Genomic DNA, 13,645 nt, shown 5'->3' with positions numbered 1-13,645 from the left:
AGAACCTGAAAGTGCAGGCAACCCCAAGAGGCTATTATCTAAATGAAATTTAAAAAAAAGTAGTCTCTCTTGGCTGGACCCCCTGCTATGTCCTTTCTACTTTATATGTGTGTGTACACACACACACACACACACACACACACACATCTTTCTATAGAAATTGGGCCCAGAAGCAGTAACTGTTATCAGCAGTATCAGTTATCAGCCTATACTCTTTACTTTGTTTGAAGTCTTTTTTTTCTATTCTTTTTAATGTTTATTTATTTTTTGAGAGAGACAGAGACAGAGCATGAGTGGGGGAGGGGCAGAGAGAGAGGGAGACACAGAATGGGAAGCAGGCTCCAGGCTCTGAGCTGCCAGCACAGAACCCAATGCAGGGATCAAACCCACGAATGTGAGATCATGAACTGAGCCAAAGTTGGATGCTTAAGTGACTGAGACACCCAGCTGCCCTTTTTCTGTCTCTTTAGAGTGCACATATAGACCTGTCTGGGCTCACTTTCTCCAAACCTAGGAGTTTCTCAGCACTACAAGTTGGTTTCTCATATTTAACTAGGGGAAAATAGTTTAGGAGGAAAGGGAAACCTAGCAAATAGCCAAAAGTGCTTGGAGATCACATGTATGAATGTTGAATAAAAGTTGACTCGTTTCAAACGAAATGCCTCAAAGTAGAAGTGATCTGCAGGAGATAAAATTTTAAAAGTATAAAGGAGGAAGAAGATTGGAAATATAAATCATCCTTTCAATTTTAACAGGTTAGGAATTTTTGTTTTTTATTTTTTATTTTTGATGACAGACATCCAAAGTCAATCACTTTTACCGGGGAAAAGGAATAGTGTCTAAAAGCTTATACTAATATTGCTTAAGATTAGGTCACCATCTTTAACCCCTAGTTTCTTTTATTCATCAGCAATAATTATTTGTTGACTTCCTACTGTAGACCAGACATGTGTTACGTGCTGTGGATACAGTGGAGTGCAAGACTGGTTCCCTGCCATCTTGAAATTTACGGCCTAGTGACCAAAGAAAAAGCTTCTGCTGTTGTCCCCCTCAGCTGTCCCGGCTGTCAACACATGCCCTCACCATACCACCCCTGTTAGCAGACACTGGCCCTGGGATGAGGGTCTCTGCGCTTGCTACTACCCAAACTGCCAGACCTTGAGACAAATATTTCCACTAAGTCAGTCCCTGAATATCAGCCAGGGCCACAGGCCCAGAGCCACAAAGAGAGGAGGCCCCACCTGAAAGGAACCATGTTTTAGGCCCAGGAGAACTTGAATGAGTCACTCTTTCCTCGGACAGGAGTGATTTTCACTTTATTCCATCACGTCCCCCACCCCCTCCCAACCTCTGGTGTCTTTAGCACGTGGCTTTAGTTGAACAAGACTATTACCAGCTTGGCGAGGACCCCACAGATTGAGGGACCCCTTGGGTGGGGAAGGGTAGGGAGTCTGTCTCTGATTTTATTGTGGGTGTGCTGAGTACCCAGTGTGGCTTGAAGGTGTTAGGAGGTGGTGAAGCCCAGAGGGGAGGACAGCAAAGACAGCTTGAGTGAGTTGAGGGCAGACTCTGTGCTTGAAGCACGGGCTAAGGCCATGGCTGAATGTGACCTACAATCACCAGGCAGATGTTTTATTTTTATTTCATTGGTTAAAAAGGAAATTTGAGATTTAAGATTTATGAGAATTATCAGCAAATATGTAGATGTGATAGGAAAAATTCTATTACCAGTTAATTCACATAACTTTTTATTGTCACCAAAAAGTAGGTCCTCCTTTGTAGAAAATATAAAAGAGAAAGATTATGAAGATGCACAATACTCATAATCTTATCGCCAAGAGATCATTACTATTAACGTATCTCCAGCATTCTGCAAATTAGTTTTTCAAAACAAGGTTCTACGTATTATTTTGTAACCTGCAATTTTTTTTAGCAACTTCATATTGAGAGCATTTCTTCACGTCATTACATGGTTTTCTATGACATCGTTTTTGGTAGTACTTTGTATAATATATGGTGTGGACACATGATACACTTACTTAAGTAAACTCTTTCTCTCTCTCTCTCTCTCTTTTAAAATTTTATTTTTAAGTAATCTCTACACCCCACACGGGGCTCAAACTCACAACCCTGAGGACAAGAATCACTTGTTTTACGGACTGAGCCAGTCAGGCGCCCCATTAAGTAATCTCTTTTTATTGAACATTGAGGTTGCTTCCTGTTTACCTTCACTAAAAAGAACAGTTTTGTTTTTAATTTCCAAAGGTCCCTGGTGCATTGTTTAAACGAAAATCTGGCCCCATGGAAGGCAGGGCTTTGGGTCGAAGAAGACTCATGTTGGAGGAGCCAAGGGGTCTGGCATCCACTTTCTGTTCTGCCACTCTTGTCTGACTAGTCAGGTTAATCACTTGCTGCCTCAATTTCCACTTTGGCAAAATGGTGACATAACTCTCATACCTTCCATAACCCTGAAACTTCTCAAACTTTCCAACACTTGAGGACATGTCTGTGTTGAATGGTGGGAAGCAAAGTCTTGTGGCCGCTGGAGTGTGGGAGACGGGTCTCCCTTTGCTACTTCAGGAATGGAATCTCAGCCTTTAAAGCTTTCGTTCTCCATGCTGTCTCCCACCACCTCCATCCCAAACTGGCATTCCAAAGCACGGGTTCACCAGGTCTTATTCTGTTGAGAGAGAGGGTGCATTTTGTTCCTTAGCAGTCACGGCCGTAGCCACGACTATGACTGAGTTCTCCTCCAACCCAAAGCATTGGTCTGTTCCAGCCCTGCAGATAAAGCGGTTCATTGGACTGTAGAATGTCAGAACCATAAGGGACCACAAAAACAATCTCGTCCCCTACCTCCACCACCCGTGCTATTTAAGGACAGTGATTTGACCAATGTCTTTGGGTTACTGGCAGAGCTGGATGAAGGGGCAGTGCCAGGAGGCCATGTGGCCAAATGATTAATTGTGTGTCTTTGGGCACACACTGGCTGGGTCAATCCTGTATCCAGCATTTCTGAGCTGTGGTACCTTGGGGGCAACTTATTAGCATCCTGTTTCAGTTTCCTTAACTGTAAAATGGGGATAGTCCTCATAGTACTTACTTCATAGGGTTGTTATAAGTGAGATAACGCTTGAAAAGGGCTCTGACTTAGTATTTCATTAGTAAATGTTAGCTATTACTATGATAATATAGGTTGTTTTCGCAGTAGCACTGACTCCCCTGCCCAGGACACAGCTCTCAACACCTGCTGCTTGTTGGAACCATAGCTCTTTACCAGCCACTGACAGGGATTACTCTTCAAATGGATACTACTCTGAGTAGGTTTGCATTTGGGATGCCCCCAAATTAACCTGCTCCCTCTGGCTGCCTCTTGCTAACCACCAACCCAGTAGCATTTGTGTGGAAAGAGTGGAGCGTGCTGCCTGTGGTCTGAGACAGAAATGTAACCACAGAGCCAAAGAAAATTAACAACGTGGCACAACCTAAGCATCCTGATCGCAGCCCAGGGGTGTACAAGACTGAGAGGGATGTTAGCTGGGAAGGGCCCCTTTTCTGTTTAACATATCCCTCAGCTTGTACACAGCCAGCCCACCAAATTTCTTTTCTTTTACGTGTTTAACTTAATTTTTTCTTGGAACAAAAACATTTAGAATTTTTAAAAACATGGATTTAATTTCTTAACCCCTAAAGTCCTGGTGCATAAAAAAAAGAAATTCCAGTGGATATCCATCTGTCGACCGATGGATCAATCGATCTATCTATTGATCATTTCTTAAGTAAGCCATCTTTAGTTCACTTCAATTTGAAGTCTCACTATGCAGTTGACCTGCGATGCCCATGTCTGCATCCCAGACACGCTCGGCTTAAGGACAGGTCACAACAGCACATCTGGGAGGAGGTGAGGAAGCATGGACTTCGAGGCTCAGAATCACAGACTCACACAGAGCTGAATAGGAAAACCGGAAACTCCTTTCTTTTGGGCAGATTCTGCAAAGCTCCTTCCTTCCTTCCTTCCTTCCTTCCTTCCTTCCTTCCCTCCCTCCCTCCCTCCTTCATTCCCTCCTTCCCTCCCTCCCTTCCTTCCTCTTTCTTTCTTTCTTTCTTTCTTTCTTTCTTTCTTTCTTTCTTTCACAGTATTTGAGAGATATTTGTGATCATTTAATAAAGATCGATTTTATTTATCTGAAGAAACATTTTAAAGTGAACACCGGTCTTGCATCCCAGACCGCTTGAGGTCCTTTGCTGAGCATACTGTGGGATTGTGTTTGAGGTCATGGGCATGATACACACAACCACTGTGACAGACATGCTGGCAGTTGAAATCATCCACTGGGTCCTGTTTTCTTTCCTCCTTCTCTTCCTCCTCCTCCTTTAATGAAATAAATTTATATTAAATGACCAAAATGAAAACCTACCAAACTTGCCTTGTCCCACACAAAATGAAAAAACAAAATTAGATGATTAAATGAACTAAAGTGGCGAATTTATTTCTTGCTCAATAAGTACAATGCTTTGACTTCAAAAAAAATTTAATTTTTTCATGCGTTCATAATTTGAGGAGAGTGGCTTCTTATTTCTTTCTAATGTCACTCTGCATATACATTCAGACAAACCTCAACTTGTAATTTCTTTTTTGTCTCTCTCGGTAACTGTCCAAGTTGCGGTCTAAGCTTTAATTGGCTCTGGTTCATGTTTAGTTCTAAACATTTGCTAAATTTGCTTATTGCGCATCCCCAGGAGTAAGCCTATGGGTGGCCACATATTTGTTGAATGGATGTTTCGCCTTGTAGGACATACTTTGGAATAATACTCCAGAATGGGCTGAAAGAACTGGGCAAAGGGGAGTCTTGCTCCCGTTTCCAAAAAAACAGGAGAAAAAGTCCCTTTACCAGTATAAATTGATTTATACACAATGAGGCATGGAGGGTGAATAGTCGTAGCCTTTTTCTTGCATGAGGACCGTTCTATCCCATGCAGGCCTGACCACGAGTGTAGAAACACTCTGCACTTCTGGAGCCCAAGTCTGGGCTCCGTCCCCTGACTACATGTGTTGTATGCAGTTGTAGAGTCAATATGTATGACCGTGGTGTGTTGGCCTGAGTAGGCAACATTCTGGCAAACACACAGGCTCTCCTGAACAGTGACGTTATTAGAATGTTTTTGTTGTTATCGTTTTATTTGTCTAAAGTCAAACATCCACTCCTCTTGCTCTCTAGTATCTTACAAGCCCGGTGCTGGCCCACACTGCTGCAGGAACGGGACAAAGAGATGATGTTACAGTCTGGTTTCTATGGCAACAGAGGAGGGGTAATGAAAACCGAAATGTTGGAAACACCCATTCTGACAATTGTGACATAATTCAGGTTATTACAAGGACGTAACTACCAAAGAAGCAGAAGTGTCATTACCCTGCAGCTCATGTCGGCAAAAAGCTACACTGCACATTTCTCTTAGTTGGGCTGCTAAGAGGAAGGAAACACGAAACACACGCACGCACACACACACACACACACACATACACACACACGCCTCGTTTTCTGCATGTAAAATGTGTGTGTTCTTTAAAAGCCAGTGGTTGGCTGGTTTTCCGGACATGATGTGGTTGAAGCTGTCATCGTAATGGAAATTCATTGCTGTAGCTATGGTAAATCGAGTTTTCTGCCTGTGCTGAATGCATTAGTCTAATGAGATGTTTGCAGCCGGAGAGCAGGGCTGCTGGAAACGAACTGTGAGCTACTAACACACGGGTGGAAGATTAGCTTTTGTAATACTCGGTTTGCATGTACCGAAAGTCATCTGTCTTCTGAGTCAACATTCCCGGCCTGGTAAAGAACCTGATCAGGGCTCTGGTGAACAAGCCGTAGGTAAGGGAGATGCACAATCGGAGGGTGTGCCGTTGACACAGGATTCCTTCTCTCTCTACTGTCATCACGACAGGTTATCTGGTTCAGTTTATCTGGGTTGCATGCCTACCTCTTCGGCAATGTACGAGTGCCCTGTCCTAAAACCACTGAGGCCAGCAGGTAAACTTCAGTTCCTCCTACTCAAAACAAAAATGTTTGATTTCTTAACCAGATCTTAGAGAGGAAGATGCAGGATAGAATTATATAGTTTATAAATTTGGGGTACGTACACATTCACTACTCTTTAACTGCATTTAAATATATAGAAAGTTGTTTTTTCTCCCCCAAATGTGAACTCAAATACCTGTGGGTTTTTTTTGTTTTTTTTTTTTTTTTTGTGTTTTTTTTTTTTTTGCATGATGATTTCGCTTTGCTTTTGTTTTGTTTTAATTTAATAAGTGTTTTATGTCTTGGGATAAACGTATTTACTAAAATCTAATTATTAAAATTGATGTGTTGTGAACATGCAAGAGTACTTTTTAAAATTGAATTTTATTATTTATATCCCAGATGGAATATTTTACATGTCTTTGTACTGTTTTTTTCCTTAATTTATCAAGACAGATGAGAATACTATTTACTGCTGGTTGCTGGTACTGGTTAGTTTTGGGGAAAAAAACCAGGCGGCTATGGAATGTCAGGATCAGTTTTCCCAAGTTCAAATACAGAGCTACCTTCTTCCCAGGTGGGGTGTTGTGTAACTGGAACGGGGCAGCATGAAGGTACCTCTGCAGCTTGTGTGCCGAGCAGAACAGGACAGTGGATGAGGGTGGTGTCGGCTGTAAGTCATTTGAGCGATAGTTGAGGTGCTAAGTCAAAGCCCTTTCTACTACCTATAATATAATGCAGAGGTGACTCATGGTGTTGTCTCTGGATTATATGACAGTACTCAAGAGGATTAGACAATTACTAGCTTTCTGAGAAAGTGGCTTTGGGTTGGTCTCAGACCCTGTGGTACTTGAGAAAGTGATCCAGGCTTTTCAGAGTCGAGACGTTGTACACTCTTGTGTTTTCTTTTCTTTTCAACCAGAGGAACCATTTTTGAAGAGTGAGAGGCATAGTTGCTTTTATTCTCAAGACTTAAAAAAACATAGACTATTTGAAGTGAAAGCATAAAAATAACTAAGAAGGAATTTATAGCGTGGTAAAGTAAACGATCTAGGGGTACAATAGTTGCGTGGAGCATTTTTGTGTTGCTTGGTAGAACGAGCCTGAAAAAATGAGGTGGGGGGGTGGTGGTTATTTGAGCAACAGCACCTGGGTGAAGATTACCTAGAAGGGCAGTAGTGATCATCTAATCTCAAATAAAACATTAACGTAGGAACTTCAATTTTAGGGGAGTTGTTTGGTGGCACCAGAATCTTTACCTTTTAAACATATGTGTGACAGATATTTTTGAAAATGTAACTATGTTTTCCTTAGCTCTTTAAATTGTGTATGTGGACAGTCTCTAATATTTCGGGAAGTTTATCAGTCGGCTTGCTTTATAGAATCACAAGTGCAAATAAATCCCACAAAAACCAGTTCTTCTGTGTGTAACATGTTTCAATTTCTTCGTGCCTCCAAAATTACTTTTATTTGGCTGCAAAAAAAAAAAAAAAAGTAAATGAACGATAATAGAATATAAAACAATAAGAGAAACAAGAGTAAATCGCTTTCGGTCCTTTATTTGCTTTTGGTGGTATGTTTTCAAGGCAAGTGAAACCAGCAGCAACAGTTTCACTTTCTGGTTCTTGGCTTCTGGGGGGCTGGGGTGCCAGGGCTCTCCAGCAGCAGGTAAGGCCAGCAGACCAGCTGCTAGAAATCAAGTCCGCGCTGGGACACCCCATGGGGCTGTGGTCCTGCTGCAAGAACCTTTACGCTGGAAATTCAAAAAAGTAATGACTTTCTCAACGTTAAGTAATATTTGCTTATTGTAAAAAATTCAGTCGGTGCCTCAAAGCACAAAGATCGAATTTAAAATTTCTTACAACTTTAAACGATGTGAAAATCACAAGCAGACTGCGTTAGACCTCTCTCATAACGTGGTGGATTTATTTATTTTTTAATCTCAATTCTGGATCGCAAACACTTCCAACAAATTTAAGGCAACATTACTGAAGTTCCCTGGAATGAAAAGAAGGAATGCTCAGAGAGGAATACCCCTTCGTACGTTGGGGGAGTTCCATTTCCGAGGGTGTTGCAGATCTGCTGACAGTTTGGGGCGCCCGGAGGACACACACCGCACCCACATACGCTCGCCCTTCTGACACCGTTGGGTCCGGGCAGAGGTGGGGCGGGCGGAAGCTCGGAACTCGCTCCGGCCGGTGGGGGTAGGGGGCGGCTGAGCTCCGCGGGGCGTCGTTCCTCGCCGGCGTGTCCCCCTGGAAGCCTGGGCATCACACTGACGCCAGCCAGGTGGCCGGGGCGTGCCCCCCGCAGTCCACGCGTCCTGCAGGAAGCTGGAGGCGACGCTGCCCCGAGTCCGGTGGGGCTGTGGGCTTCAGATTCCAAGCACCTCCCGTTTCGGTCTGTGCAGTCCTCTGCCTCCGAGCCTTATGCTTTTTTACTCCGGGATGGTGAGGTGGAGAGAAGAGGGAGGAGGGGAGGAGTGACTCTCTTCCCATTTAACCACCGAAGGGCATAACATTCGGTCTAACATTTTGGAGATGAAGTTTGTAAAAGCGGTCCCTTTGGGTGGGAGCACACGTGCCTGTTCATTTTGGTGGGCACATTGGACCTATCTAGGAGGGAGCTTTGTTTAAGTGCCTCCTTGGGCATCTGAATCCAGCGATCTCCCAAAAGGCTGGTTTGAGATTTGCACGTTTTTAATGTTTTTGTTGTTGTGGTTGTTGTTGGTGCTTTGGAAGGCAGGTGAGGAGAGATGAGGGGGCTTCTTAACAGACCCTGGGAGAAAAAAAAAAAAAAAACCAAATGGTTTGGTACCTATATAATGTAATAGAAGCCACCGCTGTGTCTAGTAAATTACTCTAAATTTTAATTAATGAGTCACAAAAGCCACACCATAAGCTTTAAAAATTACCCCTTTATCAATAAGGTGATAATTAACTTTCTCTAGAATTAGCAATTCTCTCAGCCCCGGGCAGTATGCAGCCTAGTAAGTTCTCTGGAATGCTGCCAATTTTAAACAATTGGTCTTTTGGCAAATCTACTGGATTTTAATTCAAACATCGATTGTGACATTTTCCAGCGTGGTTCAAAGACCCTCAGGATCACCGAAATCATGGTAAAATTTCTGATTGCAAGGTTGGCTCCAAATGTTTGGGTTGCATTGGAATCCGTCGCTTTTTCTTTTCTCATTGTCCGTTTCCACCTTTCTCCCCCAAACCTCGGCATTTGCAAGAACGCCATGCTCTCGCTTCTCCTATAAATCTCTGCTAGCATCTCTGCTATAAATTGCTGTGGCCAATCCTGCATTTGTTGGTTCGCACATACTGGGTTCGAGTGCTCTGCCTGCAAGCCCACGAGGTCCTAAGTGTTTTTTCATTGTTGTATTCATCTCGGTTTCAGTTCCGGCAAGGGTTCTTCCCTAGTATTTCTGCAGGCTCTCACCCTGCGGTTTGTCAGACGCCGAGATTTAGATTGGGACTTGGAGGAGAGGAGGTACAGACAGAGGGCCATTCGGGATATGCTTGTGGCTGTTTGAAATTTGGCTAATTCTGACCTACGTATGTTAATATCTGAAGAGGTACAGGAGCACTGGGCATTTCAGGGCATATGGCTCCACAATGAACCCCCCGCCCCCCCAACCAACACACACACAGACACACTCCAGCTAGTCACCGGTGGGTGATGTTTAAGGACAGCCTGATGAAGGATGCTGCCATTCGGCCACAGTGGCTGGACGGCAAGTGGTAACGAGTGCACATCACTCCTCTGGAAGTCAGACCTCTCTCCCCTTCCTCTGGGTTCTTCGAATGTTAGCATTGGTGGACTCTTGCTTCATGGAGCCGAGAGCCTGGCTGAGATGAGGTACTGGTGATAAAGTTTGCTGCCGGTTCAGCTGGCAGTGCTGATACAGCCAGGAGCATCCTTGGCCTCAGGAAGGTGGGACGGAGGTGAGCGGCAAGCAGGGTTTGTGCATGTGGGAATCAGTCAGCATCAGAAGAGGCACTTTGCCACCACGGAGGAGATAAAACACCTCTTGCTTCTTGCAGTGATCACCTGGTGGACTACTATTTTAGGACCGAGAGGAATTTATTACCCAGTGGCAGTTCTCCTTTTGCATTAAGCTGAAAAATCATTCCACTGAGTCTGTGTGACACCCTGGAGTAATGGGAATATATTCTGAGATCCAATTGTAGGTGGGCTTCCCTGCGATTGCTCTTGTTACTATTTGGCCAGTTGTGTTTTATAGAATCTGGCGGCATAGACGGGTGAACCTCTCTTTACTCTCCCACCAACACAGGCATGTTCTGCCCCGATTTTTATTTGTGAGGGAGGCAAACGTGCATCTCTTTTCAGCAGCTGCATTTACGGGTCAGATAAATGGGACGTGGCCCCAGCTTTGCTGATTTTCAAGAATGATGGCATAGTCCTGCAGACAGGCTATGCCAGCCCTTTGGGGGAGGGGCTTGGCTGAGGAGTGGTGGCCTTCCTTTCTCTATAAGGCGTACAATTTAGAAACAGAGTGGAGTTGGCTGTTATGAGAAAATTGATGTGCCAGGGAAAAATAGTGTCAATGCTATGCTTTGCAAGGTGGTGACGTTGTCTGGTTAGCCCCGTGATAGTGACTCAACTTTTGGGAGCTGAATATTTGGTAACAAAAGCCTTTGCTCTTTTGCTCTCTCATTACAGAGCAAAAGCCATCATTCTTTCAAAACAGAAGTATATGGCTTGAAATTAATCCTAAAGAAACACGCAGCCTTTCATGAGGATGGGTACTCAACTTGGGAACAAACACTGGGCTGGCAGAGCAAAGAATTACCCTCAATGGGTCCTGGTCCAGCCATCGGAAAATGGCACTTAACAAAGAGGTCCTGGGATAAAACCCAAAGGAGAGACCCTATTCCATGCCCCATCCAATGAGTACTTAACCATCCCTCTCCCTCTTATTTCCCTCCCCTGCTGCAGTTCAGAAGGGACTCAATAATGGCCAATAGTTAGCATGTGGTTGTCAGCTTATAGACCTGCTGGGTCATTTCCTTTTGGATTGAAGGAAAGGTTTCCTCTTCTCCCTTTCACATTTGTCCACAAGTCATCCTGGGACATCATCGTTCTGATGAGAAAACCAGGACTGAACACCAAGGAGTCTGTTTTGCCCTGGTGTCCAGAGCTGGGCCTGAGACTTGTCACCAGACCGAGGTTAACATCGCAGTGGCCATATCTGAGGGTCTGCCCCGGATGCAGCCTTTGAGCTGGCCTGGGGCTAGCGTCACGATTCTAATCCTATTTGACAGGCAACTATGAACAAGGAAAGGAAGATCTGGAGAGAAAACCACAAGGTGAAAGCCAACTTTGGGGCATTCATGCTTTCCGTTTTAGAGACAGGATTTGGAGGTCGTGCAACAAACAATTCCTTTGGGCCACTTCTAAACTATTACATTTCTAAACTAACCATTTCTAAACTATTATAAGCCAATAGGAATTATTCTCATTCTTTACGGCCTTTTAAAAAAGAGGCAGACCACTTTTCTTCATAGTTCCTTAGGACTTAGTACCCTCGCTATTGGGAAATTATGGTGATATCAAGGCTTAATCTAACAATTAGCTATAAAATATGCTGTTCATCCCAAAGAGAATAACTCAAAAATGTCATGTGAGGCACTGGGCTTATTGATTGGTCAAGAATACCACTCTGGGAATAGATTCTGTCATTTTTCAGTCTTGAGAAATGTGTGCCATTTGTTCATGCTGTTGCCATTGTTTGCCTGTGCTGAGGGAGTTTGCCATGAGATTTGGAGGTCAGTACACTACATGGTCACCTGTGCATTTCCCCTGATATTGGGAATTCTCCCTTTCAGGTGCCATGAGATGTTCAAGCATATTTGATCGTATCCCTTTAAGAGCTTGCTTGTAACAATGCTTCAAGTGGAAAGCTGCAGATCACTTTATATTTTGGTGCACACATTAGGAAGTATAGAAACAGTGCAGTGGGGGGACCCTCAATTGGTTCTAATGTCTGAAATCACCACCCACAGTATGAAAATACGGCACTTGTTTTGAGTGTTTGTAACATAATTAAGTACTTGACATAAATAATGAGGGCAAACTGGATGGTGTGGTTATGTTGGTGCCTGATATGGAAATGGTTAATTGGTCCCACAGTGGGAATTGTGCATTCCTGTGCAATTGTGCATTGCCTTAATGAGACCAGGTGAGTATAAACTCTCTCCAGGGAACTGAAGTTATAAAGTCAAGTTGGGTGTGATGTGTGTGACAATGCGTGGAAGCCGATGACCTATGATGGTATAGAGGACTGGTCTTTTATTTCTGTTGCCTTCCCTTTGAGTTAGAAGTCGTTTGTCATGAACCCCAGTCACAAATAAAGGGACTAAAATTCTCCATTAGCAGGGTAAGGAAAAAGGGCATTCAGAAAAGTTTGTCTCACACGTGTTTCAGCCCAAATCTCTGCGAAGGTCAAGTACTGAGTTTCTACTAATTGGCTTGAGACCAGAGTAATGTGGAATAAACTGGAAATAAAATCATTTAAAAAATATATTTCTGGGCACAGGTTAGGTCACTGTTTTTATGACTATATTTAACATTTTCATGCCTGAAGAAAAAAAATTCCATGGGACCAAGGACCTGGCTTGTCCTTGTAGATTTCTAACAGCGGATAGTGTGGGTTACACAGCTTCCTGGACAAAGTTAAGCAAAGCCAAGGCCTCCTCTGGCCAAGATTTCCTGTATTCTGCTTGTGTACTTGGTAGATTATCAGTTTCCAGGGGGGTTTCTCTTCCCTGGGAATACAGATTTTGGACAGGATAAGGAGAATTTACATTGGGACCATGGAATCACTTAAGTTCCAGAGCATTTTCTTTTTTTCTTTTTGCTTCTTCTTTTTAAATTAATTAATTATTTGTTTATTTTATATACTGTATTGTCGAGTTGGATAACATACAGTGTGTACAGGGTGCTCTTGGTCTTGGGGGGAGATTCCCGTGATTCATCACTTCCATACAACACCCAGTGCTCATCCCGACAAGTGCCGTCCTCAATGCCCATCATCCATTTTCCCCTTCCCTACTCCCACCGCCCCCATCAACCCTCAGTTTGTTCTTTGTATTTAAGAGTCTCTTATGGTTTGCCTCCCTCTCTGTTTGAAACCAGCTTTCCCCCCTTCCTTTCCCCCATGGTTCCAGACCATTTTCATACCAGTTCACCCCACTGTGTAAACTGGAAGGTTAAAATATGACTGAAATAATGAACTCGAGGGAAAAACATCTGACATTTGAAGGGACAAGTTAAAGGCAAAAATCTATACTCTGAGAAGTGGTCTTGAAGTGATTCCTAGCTTCTTAGATTGAATGGATTGTAAAAGCCTTCCTCCCAGGGTCAAGCCTCAGACTCTTCCCTAGTGTCTGCTAAAGATACAGACAGCACAGCTTCTATTCTCAAGAGGCTGCCCCCTCTTCCATTGTTGGAAACTTTAACTGTTAGCAAGGGCATTTTCCCCTCCAGAACTTCCCCTAGCTTCCTCTCGCAGTAACTTCCTCCTCTAAGGGGGTACTTTTGTATTCAGAGCTGTATAGAATAAATATAAACGGAGCAGCACGGATTCTGAGTGGGCAAAGCCA

At 43.6% G+C, this 13,645-nt stretch overlaps 1 protein-coding gene across 2 annotated transcripts in view; it reads left to right on the top strand.

The window, feature by feature from the left end:
- Window positions 1–5,664: 5,664 nt before the first annotated feature.
- SCML4 (Scm polycomb group protein like 4) overlaps window positions 5,665–13,645 on the top strand; it is a 124,248-nt gene continuing 116,267 nt past the window's right edge. The window contains exon 1 of one of the 2 annotated variants that reach the window (XM_045499195.1): window positions 5,665–5,867. The gene's annotated coding sequence lies outside the window, so the exon portion shown is untranslated. The remainder of the gene's footprint in view (window positions 5,868–13,645) is intronic. The other variant, XM_045499196.1, reaches the window with a different exon arrangement.

The sequence above is a fragment of the Leopardus geoffroyi genome, chromosome B2 (assembly GCF_018350155.1).
Source record: "Leopardus geoffroyi isolate Oge1 chromosome B2, O.geoffroyi_Oge1_pat1.0, whole genome shotgun sequence".
NCBI lineage: Eukaryota > Metazoa > Chordata > Mammalia > Carnivora > Felidae > Leopardus > Leopardus geoffroyi.
This window is presented reverse-complemented; position numbering and strand designations above follow the sequence as displayed.